Source organism: Tamandua tetradactyla, chromosome 4, assembly GCF_023851605.1.
Source record: "Tamandua tetradactyla isolate mTamTet1 chromosome 4, mTamTet1.pri, whole genome shotgun sequence".
Taxonomy (NCBI): domain Eukaryota; kingdom Metazoa; phylum Chordata; class Mammalia; order Pilosa; family Myrmecophagidae; genus Tamandua; species Tamandua tetradactyla.
The window spans coordinates 199,028,426-199,039,285 of NC_135330.1; the positions used below are offsets into that span (position 1 = coordinate 199,028,426).

General features: G+C 49.9%; 1 long non-coding RNA gene across 1 annotated transcript; it reads left to right on the top strand.

Annotated features, from left to right (window-relative positions):
• The first annotated feature begins 624 nt into the window (after positions 1-624).
• On the top strand, positions 625-10,069 carry LOC143679654 (uncharacterized). Its single transcript, XR_013173891.1, has 3 exons — positions 625-744; positions 3,203-3,526; positions 9,256-10,069. It is a non-coding gene; the product is annotated as an uncharacterized LOC143679654 (long non-coding RNA).
• The last annotated feature ends 791 nt before the right edge of the window (positions 10,070-10,860 follow it).

A 10,860-nucleotide genomic window follows, 5' to 3' on the forward strand; every position in this document is an offset into this window, starting at 1 on the left:
TCTGGAGGAGAAATTTGTGTTTGGTAAGGATGTTACTATATATTTTAGTGCTTTCCTGGCTTCACAAATCCGACCATATATATACATATACATATATATATATATATTTTTTTTTCAGTATTTCTATTGAAATCTCTCAAGAGGTTAGGAAGGTTTCCCGGCGCGTGAGCATTTCCTGCGTGACCGTTACCTCCTCCTCCCGAGGCCCAGGCGGTTCTCCTTTAGGATGCAGCCCACAGCTGGGGGGCGGGTGGGCTGGGTCATGACGGAGGGGCGACGTCGCTAACCCCCCAGCACAAGTCACGGAAGCTGCGCCACAGCAGAGCGGTGGGCGGAATTGCTGGGGGTCGTGGTTGGGGTGCTGGAGAAACCGACCCCGAGGCCTTGAGGGCGTGGCCTCAGCTCCGCTTTCCTCGCCTGGGAAGCGGGACCCGCCGCCGCAGCGTCTGTCCACCTGGTCTTGGCGAGAGCATCCCGGATCCCTGCAGGCTGAAGCGTCTGGGCCTCGGGGTGGGGCTCGGGAATCCGGTCCTGCCAGCAGGGGGGCGCAGGCGGGGGCGCGTGCCGGGTGGGGGAGTCAGGAGCGAGGGGGCGCAGGCGGGGGCGCGTGCCGGGTGGGGGAGTCAGGAGCGAGCAGAGACCAGGCAAAGCCCCACAAAGTTCATTCAGCAGCCCCTCCAAGTGGGGTGCCATCTGAACCCCATCTTCTCCACCAGCTCGGCAAAGTCAAGTGCCCCAGAGGTGGTGAGCACTGGGGACCCGGGAGGCCGCGTTGCAGGCTCGGCCCAGAGGGACCGGCCGCTGGGCTTGGGCTGGGCCGGGTCAGAAAAGAAGGCGTGGGGGCGTCCCATCCTGTCCCCCAGATGAGGAGCCTCTGCGGGTACCTTTTTCTAGGTCTCAGCTAATAACACTGACTCCTCACCGTGAGCGTTTCCTTCCGGATGCGCTGAGGGATGAATGCCGGGTTGTTCTCTCTCCGTGCTACATGGGGAGCCTGCCCTCGTCAGGAAGAGGCAGAGTCTGGAGCTCAGGGTCCGGAGGCAGCGTCCGCAGCAGCCCAGCTGTGGGTTGAATAATAGGTTCTTTGCCAAGCTGCCTGCACCCTGCCCGGCTTGGTATGGCCTCATTCTCAAACCCTGTGATGGAGCTGGATGCAGCGAGCAGCTCCTGAGAGTCCAGACTCCAGAATCACAGCTAGAGCCCAAGGGCCTGGCCTGTACCTGCCATCACCACTAAGACCCCTCCTTCGAGGAGGAACCAAATGCCCACCACACGGGCACAGTCAGCCCTGCCATTAGCACTCATGGGCCTGCTTCTCGAGTGCATCAACTCATCCTGTCCCCAGAGACACTGCGTGCTCTCCCTTCAAGCCACGCGTTCCTGTTCCAGCACAGAAGTGCTTTGCACCCTGTGCCGTGCCCTGCCAAAGCCAGGAGGGGGGACTTGGCGGCCACAGGAACACCTCACACTGCGGCCTGGCAGCCAGAGCGCCTCACACTACAGCGGTCAGCCTTCATGCTCAGAGCAGGGAGGAGAGCTGAAGTCCTCCCTGGGGTCAGTGCAAAAGCTCTTGGGGTATGGCATGTGTGGGGAAAGCTGCGGTGTCATAGCTGCTGGGGTTCACCCGCCTAGAAAGGGGCCTGGGCAGAGCTTTCTACATTGGCCCTGAGAGGCCGCGTGGGGTGCATGCTGTTACACCCCACTCCTGGGGTCCAGGGCACCCTGAGGAGGATGCTCACTGCGGAGCTGGTCACAGCCCCTCCTCCTGGAGCCCCTCCAGGTCCTGAAGCTGACTCAGGGGTGTGCCAGACGAGGCTCTGACCCCAAAGTGACCGGGCTCAGTTGGATGCTGACCCGCAAAGCAATCTGCATATTCACCAGTGGCCTGAAGGCTGGAGCCCCACAAAATAACCACCCAACTGGGGTCTGTTTTGTGGATGGTGAGTGGCCCATCGAATCCTCTCTCAGAAGGGGTCTGAATACAGAACCACAAACGTAGCGTTAGAGAACCCAGGATTTTACGTATCAGTGAACATTGCAGGGTCTCCAAGGCTAAAGCAGTTTCTTCCTAAGATTGTCGAAGGGCAGACCTCTGGGCTTGGACAACAAGCAGGTCCAGGCATCTCAGGGAGGCAGGCCAGCGGGAGACAGACGAGCCCGTGGGCGGGGACACAGTCTGCGAGGCGCGCAGTGGGCCCCTGTGGAATGACCCGCGGTCGTGTCTCCCATCTGGAGTTGTCGCTTGGCTTCCTCTAAGGCCCAAGGATGGTTGGCGTGCAGCATCCGCATGCTGGCCCAAGAGGGCCCATGTCTCTGCTGACTCAACTGTGGGGCAGACCTGGAAGGCTGGCGTACCCCTGAGCTGCACTTCTAAGTGGAGGCGCACACCAGGTGCTCTCTGCCACTGGGGTAGGGAAGAGGGAGCCTGAGCAAGACCAAAGACACATTGGGGGCGCCACAAAGAGCCCGTGCAGATAACGGCAGAGCCAACTGGAGTATTAAATGGGCGCTGGGCTGAAACTGCTGTCGTACTGCAGTACCTGCTCATTCTGCACTAACCAGTTAAGTAATTAAAGGGGGATATGATAAGAGTCTATACTTCTGCATCCTTCAAGCATTTGCTGATGGCACTCTATGATTCCTCAAGGATGCTGACGTGTTCTGACTTACTATTTGAATGGAAGGTCCAGCCTCAGCACACCCGTCCTTATACGTGGGTCAGTGAGCCGGTGGGTGTCCTCCTTTTGCTCTAGGTCCTAAGGATAAATATTTCAACTGTACACCGAGAAATTGAGGGGGAATCACTGGATTTTGAAACCCACCATGTTTACCATGAAGCCAACTTGAATCAAACCGTGTTTATCACCTGCCCCATCGTTTCCACCTGAACACGTAGCAAACAGCGGTATTCTGCATCTCCTGAACTTGGCCTTGATTCGGAGATGATGTCCAAAGTTCCTATAAGTTTGGGGTGTATCCCTTTCCCCAGGTCACATGTTCCCTGGTAAAGGAACGTAGGTCCCTTGGGGGGAATCTAGAAGGAAAGCTGATGGCAGGAAGAACACAGTACCTTGCAGGATTATCAAAGTCTCTCTCAGGATTCCCCAGCCTATTTGTGAATCTGCTGAGGTCAGGATTTGTGTGAGAGGCAGTGGTCCTCTTCCAGCTCAAGGGTGGGTCCTTTTCTCTGTTTGTTTTACAGGTCATGGAGGGTCTTAGAGGGCAGTCCTCGAGGACCACGGTCACCTTGAACAAGAGTGAACACGGAACCACCCACCAAAGACCTTGGTCCACACTGCCCTCAGCTCTGCTGGCCATGGGAGAAGAGAGGACGGACTGCTCTGAATCCCCACCCCTCGCCCCTTGCAATCAGGAAGCCTGTCCCATGGCTGTGGCAGAAAGGAGAGCTTCAGACTTGAGTCCCTGAGGAGAGAGCTCTACTTAGACTTCCTGGGGGTACTCTTAGCAACGGAGTCACCCCAGCATCCCTGTCGTCCAGCGGCCTGCTTTAATCATGTTCATTGAGGTATGCCTTACATACAGCAATCATCACCCATCTTAAATGTCTAGTTTTCTTCGTTCTGACAGATGCATAAGGTCAGGTACCCATCGCGATGAGGTCACGGGGTGCTCCGACCTCCAGGAAATCCCTTCATGCCCTTTGCATGCCGTTCCCACTTCCACTTTGGTCCCTGGCCCTACCCGTCTGCTTTCTATTACTGCAGCTTACCTTTAAATTGGAACTTCATAAAAATGGAATTGTTCAGCAGATTGTGGTTTGTGCTCGGTTTCTCTCACTTAAGCATAATGCTTTTGAGATTCATTTATTCGTGTGGTTATAGCAATAGCTTGTTTCCTTGTCTATTGTCGAGTAGATGCGTATACTATAAATTATTTGTACATTGAGTGGCAGGTGGACAATTAGATTGTCTTCGATTTTGGGTTGTTCTGAACAAGGCAGCTATGAACATTTCTGTACAGACCCTGTGTGGACGTAAGTTTTCATTTTCCTTGGTGATTTACGACACGTGAGATTGTTGGTCATAGTGAACGGGCATGAATAACGTCAAAGAACCTCCCAAACCGATTTCCGAAGTGGCCGCATCGCGGTGAGTCACCGCTGGTAGCACAGGAGGGCTCCGGTTGCGCCACCTCATCAGAACCTGGCATTGTCAGTGTTCTTAAATTCTAGTCTTTCTCGCGTGCCGTCTTGTCACATTGCCGTTTTAATTTGCGTTTCTGTAGCGGCTAATGATGTGGGACATCTTTCCACGTTCTTCCAGTGGTGCCGATTCTAGGGGGAAGTGTTTGCCCATTTTCATCAGGCTGCTTTCCTCATTGCTAGTGAATTTGAAGACGTATTATATATTTAGGACATAAGTCCTCCAACAGAAGTTTTGCAAATATTTTCTTCCACTTTGTTACCTTCTTTTTATTACTGGTATCTTCAAAAGAACAAATGTTTCAATTTTGATGAAAACTAATTTACCACTTATTTCTTTTATAGTTTATGCTTTTCTGTGTCCTAAGAAAGATTACAAAGAACTTCTATATTTTTCCCTAATTTTTTATATTTAGTACTATGATCCATTCTGAGTTCGTCTTTGTGTATGATGTGAGGTAAAGGTCAGGGTTTATTTTTTGGCATAAGAGCATCCAATGATTCCAGCACCTTTTGTTGAAATAGAAATTGAAATTTATTCTTTGGAATCTTTGTTTGACATTCATTGAGTTTCTTTGGCCTTTTGACTTATAGTTTCTATTAAAATTTGTAAAATTTTGGCCATTATTTCTTCAAATATTTTCCTGCCAAGTTCCTTCTTTCTTCTCCTTTGGAGACTATCTTTACATGTATATTAGGTCACTTAAGTCAGCCTATAGATCTCAGATGCATTTTCATATTTTTGTTCTCTTGTCTCCCTTTATGTTATTTTAGTTCATATCTTTAAATTTGCTAATCTTTACCTCTGCAATGTCTAATCTGCTGTTAATCACATCCAATGTATTTTTAAAATCTCATACATTGTAGTTTCAGCTCTAAAGTTTGTTAGGTCTTTCTTATATCTTACATGTTTCATCTTAATTTTTTAAACTTGTAGAATACAACTGCAATAACTATTTTAATATCCTGACTGATAATTCTAGCATTGATGCCATTCTGGATGAATTTTGCTTTTTAAATTTTTTCCCTTGTTCTGCACTATCATTTCCTGCTTCTCTGCCTGGGGATTTTTTGCTGGATGCCAGACACTGTGAACTTTATCTTATATTTCTATAAATATCCTTTTTTTATTAGGGAAGTTGTGGGTTTACAGAAAAATCATGCATAAAATACAGAAATCCCATATCCCACCCAACATCATACACTCACTGGTGTAGGACGTTTGTTACAGCTGATGAAAGCACATTTTAATTAATTGTGTTATTAATTGAGTCCATGGTTTAATGTAGGGGGGTCACTGTTTCTGTTGTGCAGTTCTATGGATTTAAAAAAAATGTATGTTCTTTTATCATATATATACACTGAGCAGGTCCTCTTTTAGCCCCATTCAGACATGTATTTCAGTGGCATTAATTACATTAATGTGTTTTCATCTCCACCATCCACTATCAAAACACTTCCATCATTCCAAATACAAACTGTGCATTTTAAGCCTTAGCTGCCTGTCTGTAAATATTCTTGAGCTTTGTTCTAGGACAGAGGTGACTCACTCGTAGATGGTTGATTGTTGTGGTTCTAGCAAGCGAAACCAGAGCAGTGCTGCCCCCACTGCTGAGGCCACACCCTGGGGTGCTCTGCCCAGTTCCTGGAGAGCCCCAAGTCTTTCCCACCTGGTTTGGAACTGGCCCGACTTCCAGCCCTGGTTGCACAGGGTGCTTCAGCTCTCCTCGGTTAGGTGCTCCAGCTCTCCTCGGTTAGGTGCTCCAGCTCTCCTCGGTTAGGTGCTCCAGCTCTCCTCGGTTAACTGCTCCAGCTCTCCTCGGTTAGGTGCTCCAGCTCTCCTCAGTTAGGTGCTCCAGCTCTCCTCGGTTAGGTGCTCTTCCCTGGTCTCGAATGGTTTCTTCACACCCAGGCACACCTCAGCCCTCAGCTGAGCGCCCAGGGGCCTCCCTGGAGGGCTGAGCGTTCTCTCTGCTGTAGCTCTCTTCTTCTGGCCCTCTGGCCCTCGGACTTTGGCAGCCTTGGTCTCTCTCAGTTCTCAGCACTGCTGCCTCTCGCCGATTCAACTGTGCTAAAATATAACACGAACTATTATTTGGAGACAAAGGAGGGGGGAATGGGTAGACATGGTGGGTCCGATGGGGACACAGGCAAGAAGGGAGGGTGGGCTGCCTCCGCAGAGGAAGGCTCACGGTGGAAAGGGCTAAATTACAGACCTCTAGTCATCGAGTCCTGTAGGGTTTTCCATCTGTCCCTGTTCTAATTTTGAGGGACCCTTTTACTCCCGGTAAGTATCCTAGTTTTCCACCTAGACCTGCAAGGCTGGTACTCTAACTGACCTTGTCCTTGGGCAATCTCAGGATGAAACGCTTTGACCATCTCAACCCTGTAACGACCGAAATGAGAGGCAACTGGATTCAGTCATGAACAGTGCCTAATTTTCTGTCTGCCAAGAGTTGAGCAGTTTGAGCTTGTGGTTCTCCTGCGTTAAGAAGTGTTTCTTTTGTTACTGTCTGCAGGGAACCTGAGAGGTGCAGCCCCTGGGAGGGCAGTGTGGGGTTCCACAGTAGGTTAGGGGTGGGGCTGCCATAGGATCCTGCAACCCTGTTGCCTGGTGTACACCTGGAGGAACCGAGTATGGGGCTAGAAGTGGACATTTGCACACTGGTGTCTGTGGGAGCGGTATTCTCGATTTGGGATGGAGGTGGTCTAAGGGTGCAGTGACTGAAGAATGGAAGGAGGAACTTGATGTACACATGCAATGGATGACTCAGCAGCTACAGGAAGGAATGAAGCTGTGAGGCCTGCAGCTGGGCGAAGAAGCTTAAGGACAGCGTGTTGAATGAAATGTCTGGAAGAGAAAAACAAATATTTTCCTGCCTCACTCATATGGACTAACCATAAAATACATACTTGGAGAATGAAGTTGAGAACATGGTTGTCAGGTTGGGGCCTATTGTAAAGGGTCCTGGACTGTAAGCTCTTACAGCAGCCACATCTATTCTGGAGTTGTAGCTGTTATTTCTAAATTCTGAGATACTGAGCTGTTTGTGTAGGACCTGGTCATTCCCTGAAGCTTCAGGTATTTATGTGACACCCGAGGCTCAGAGTTAGAGCTCTGAAGCTACGAAAGTCAGCAATACCCCACACAGCGAATGTTTAAATAGTTGAAAAAGTGACCAGACTTCGCGCAGAGATATGAATGAAGCTCGTCTGCATAGGACTGAGGGAAATCAGAACACTGGGCAAAGGATGATATGGTCTATATTTCAAGTCTTCAATTTCTGTGTGAGACCAAAGGAACAGATGTTTATTTGGTGCAAAATTTATATTTTGGATAGTGCATTATCTAATTTGATTTGTATGGTCAATTTATTTGAACACCATAATTACATGGAATCTTGGATACGATGCAAAATCTTGCGGTTTGTACAGATTGGCATGATGTCCTGATAAATCCCAGAGTAATTTTGACAGAGAATAAAAAAGTATTTGCAAAGTCCCATTGGGGGATTTGGGAGAAAGGAGGAAATATTCAACTTTCCCATCTGGGGATTTCTGATATCCTCACAAGCAGTGAGGACAACAAATTCAATAGGCTGAGTCCTCAATCTTGGGGCTCACCTCTATGAAACTTATTCCTGCAGAAAAGCTAAGTCTACTGATAATTATACCTAAGAGTCACCTCCAGAGAACCTCTTTGGTTTCTCAGATGTGGCCTCTTGCTCTAAGCCAACTCGGCAGGTGAACTCACTGCCCTCCCCCCTACATGGGACATGCCTTCCAGGAGTGTAAATCTCCCTGGCAACGTGGGACAGGACTCCAGGGATGATCCAGGACCCAGCATCGTGGGACTGAGAAAGCCTTCTTGACCAAAAGGAGGAAGAGAGAAATGAGACAAGATAAAGTCTCAGTGGCTGAGAGATTTCAAATAGAGTAGAGAGTTTATCCTGGAGCTTATTCTTATACATACATAGACATCCCTCTTTAGTTTATGGTGTATTGGTGTGGCTGGAGGGAAGTACTTGAAACTGCTGAATGGTAATCCAGTAGCCTTGATGCATGCAGATGATTGTATAACTATATAGTTCCTGCAGTATGACCATGTGATTGTGAAAACCTTGTGGCTGATGCACGCTTTGTCTCGGGTATGGACAGATGAGTGAAAAAATAAGGCCATAAAATAAATAACTAATAGGGGAGATAAGAGGTAAAACAAACATTGGGCAGATTGCAGTATTAGTGGCCGATGAGAGGGAGGGTAAGGGGCATGAAATGTGTGTGTTTTCTCTTTTCATTTCTTTTTCTGGAGCAATGTAAGTGTTCTAAATATGATTATGATGATGAATACACACCTACGGGTGATATAATGAGTTACTGATTGTATACTTTGCATGGACTATGTGTGTGAAGCTATCTCAATAGAAACATGTTTTTACAAAAAGTGTTTTTCCACGGAAGCATCAACGGCACTTTGGGTGGAGCAGCCCTTCACTTCCTAGGACACGCCCATGCAATCCAAGAGGTCCCTGAGCCCGGAGTGCCAGCAGCCCCGCCAGCCACGGCAGGGGCGGAACCCGCACACTTCCAAATGCTCTGTGGTGAGGGGAGCCGTCCCCAGGGGTAGCTGGAGTTCCTCAAGTCCTTCATTCGTTCCCCCTTCATTCTTTTATATGCTGTGGCAGTGGGTGGTTGCCTGCAGCAGGTACTTTACATCAGGAGGGGCCAAGCGGTAATTTAATGAATAACTTCATCGTGGACTGTTCCCTCAGCGCCAGCTTCTTTTCCTGCAGTGTGTGGACTGTGCTTTCTTTCTCCCCTGCTGCAGCTAATCCCATGGAACTCACATCCTTCCCAGGGCCTAAAGCAAACCACTCTCTGCTGCCGACTCTGACATAGTCGGCTTCTTGACTGCACGGCGTAGAAATTGGCGAGCCGTTCTTTCCTTCAGTCGTTTTATGGGTGTTCCCCGAACACACACGGTGGGCCCCTGGTGGCTGCAGGACGGCTCAGGGCGGGGTGCCTCCAGGTCCAGAGGGCCTGCAGTCTGGTTTGGGGGTGTGCACAGCCCTTTTTTCTCCTTCTTCCCACAGGCATTTGCGATGGACCCGCCGTGAAGCAGCCACCCGAGTGCGTCTGAAAAGGGTCACACGAGCCCGGCTGTGCAAGTAACAAGGACGCAGAGCAGGGCCCAGCAGTGCGGGGGTCTCCTCCAAGCTGGTGGACTCACCGCGTCAACCTGGGCCCCGGCCCAGGAGCGGTCCCCCCACTTGGCCACGCCCCCAGCCTCTGCTGGGCTTTGTCCTCACAGACGCCCACCTTCCAGGGCGTGATGGCCGTGAAGGCAGCTTGACTGCTATGTCCACTGTGGCCTCCCAGCAGGCATGGGCTCCCCAAAATAAGCACTGGGCAGGAAAGCTTCCAAATATTCTCTGGTGAGGAGAGCACTGTAATTTTCTGTAATATTTAAAGAAATTAAGAGTCACGCTTTGAGTTTCCCAGGTGCAGCCTGGTTTTGCCGTCTCAGAAGGCACAGAGGAGATTCTCCCCAAAGCGCAGCTCCCCCCTTTTGCACCTGGGGAGCTGGACGAGGGGTGCACAACCGAAAGCAAGGGCTGTGCCAAGGTTTCGGGAGAGCATCTGTCCCAGCTGGGTGTGGAGCACCCCAGGCTGGCCGGCAGCATCGATTACTTTGGTTAATGAGGAGAGGTCCCTCTTTCCACCGGTGCTCCTTGAACTTCGTCTCATGTTCGGTGGGTGAAGTACAGCTGCCACAAACCAAACCACAGTTATAATATTTTTCTCCTAATCAAAATCAGCAGAGCACATTCTAAGGAAAGAAATGGGGTGGGGTGGGGGCCATATTGGGTTTAAATTCCTAATGACTCCTTTAAATCCTGAGCGTTTTATGGTGTAAAATCAAGTTATTATTGAATGAATTTAAAGCTGCTCCCGGCACGTCCTCAAGTTTTCCGTGGTGGAGCCCGGCGGCTGCTTGCTGGATTTGGCACTGGACATGGCAGCTCAAGGCCACCTGGCCAATCACCTTGACCTTGGCCCATTCAGCCTCTTTGTGACCTCGAACGACCCGTGTGCAGACCCCTCACAGACTGCAATCAACGAGGGGCTGCGTGCCAGTCAGGCGTTAGGCTAACGTAGGAGACTATAATCTGAAGAAGTGGGTGTTTGCACCCACCCACAATGCCTGTCCCACCCGAAGGAGTCCAGTGGACAGCTGCGTCTCCCACCCCATGCACCACATCCTCTGGTCGCAGGCAGCCTGCCCGCTCCACTACTGTCTCCTTGGCAGCTGCTCCCTGTCCTGCCTGCCGCTTCCTTCCGGGAACCACCCTCGGAAAGGAAGATGCTGGCGCCTGCCTGTTTCCAGGATCCTGCAGGATCCAGAATCCAAATGATTATTGGAAGGAGGTTATTTTCCCAGCATCAGTATTTTCCCTTCAAAAGAAGATCTCTCCTCCCCCCACTTGAATAACAAAGAAAAGAAAGTATTGCTCCTGGAAGAAGTATGGCAGCTGCAGGGTAAGGGGCCACAGAATAAAAAGAACCATAAAATAAGGTGGAAAATAGATAAAGGGGGATAAAAGCAGAGAGAACGGACAAGAGAAGGAAGAAATAAGAACAAAGAAAATGACATTCCAAGAGAGAGATGCGAAGTTAGTAAGAAAGCTCAACAAACA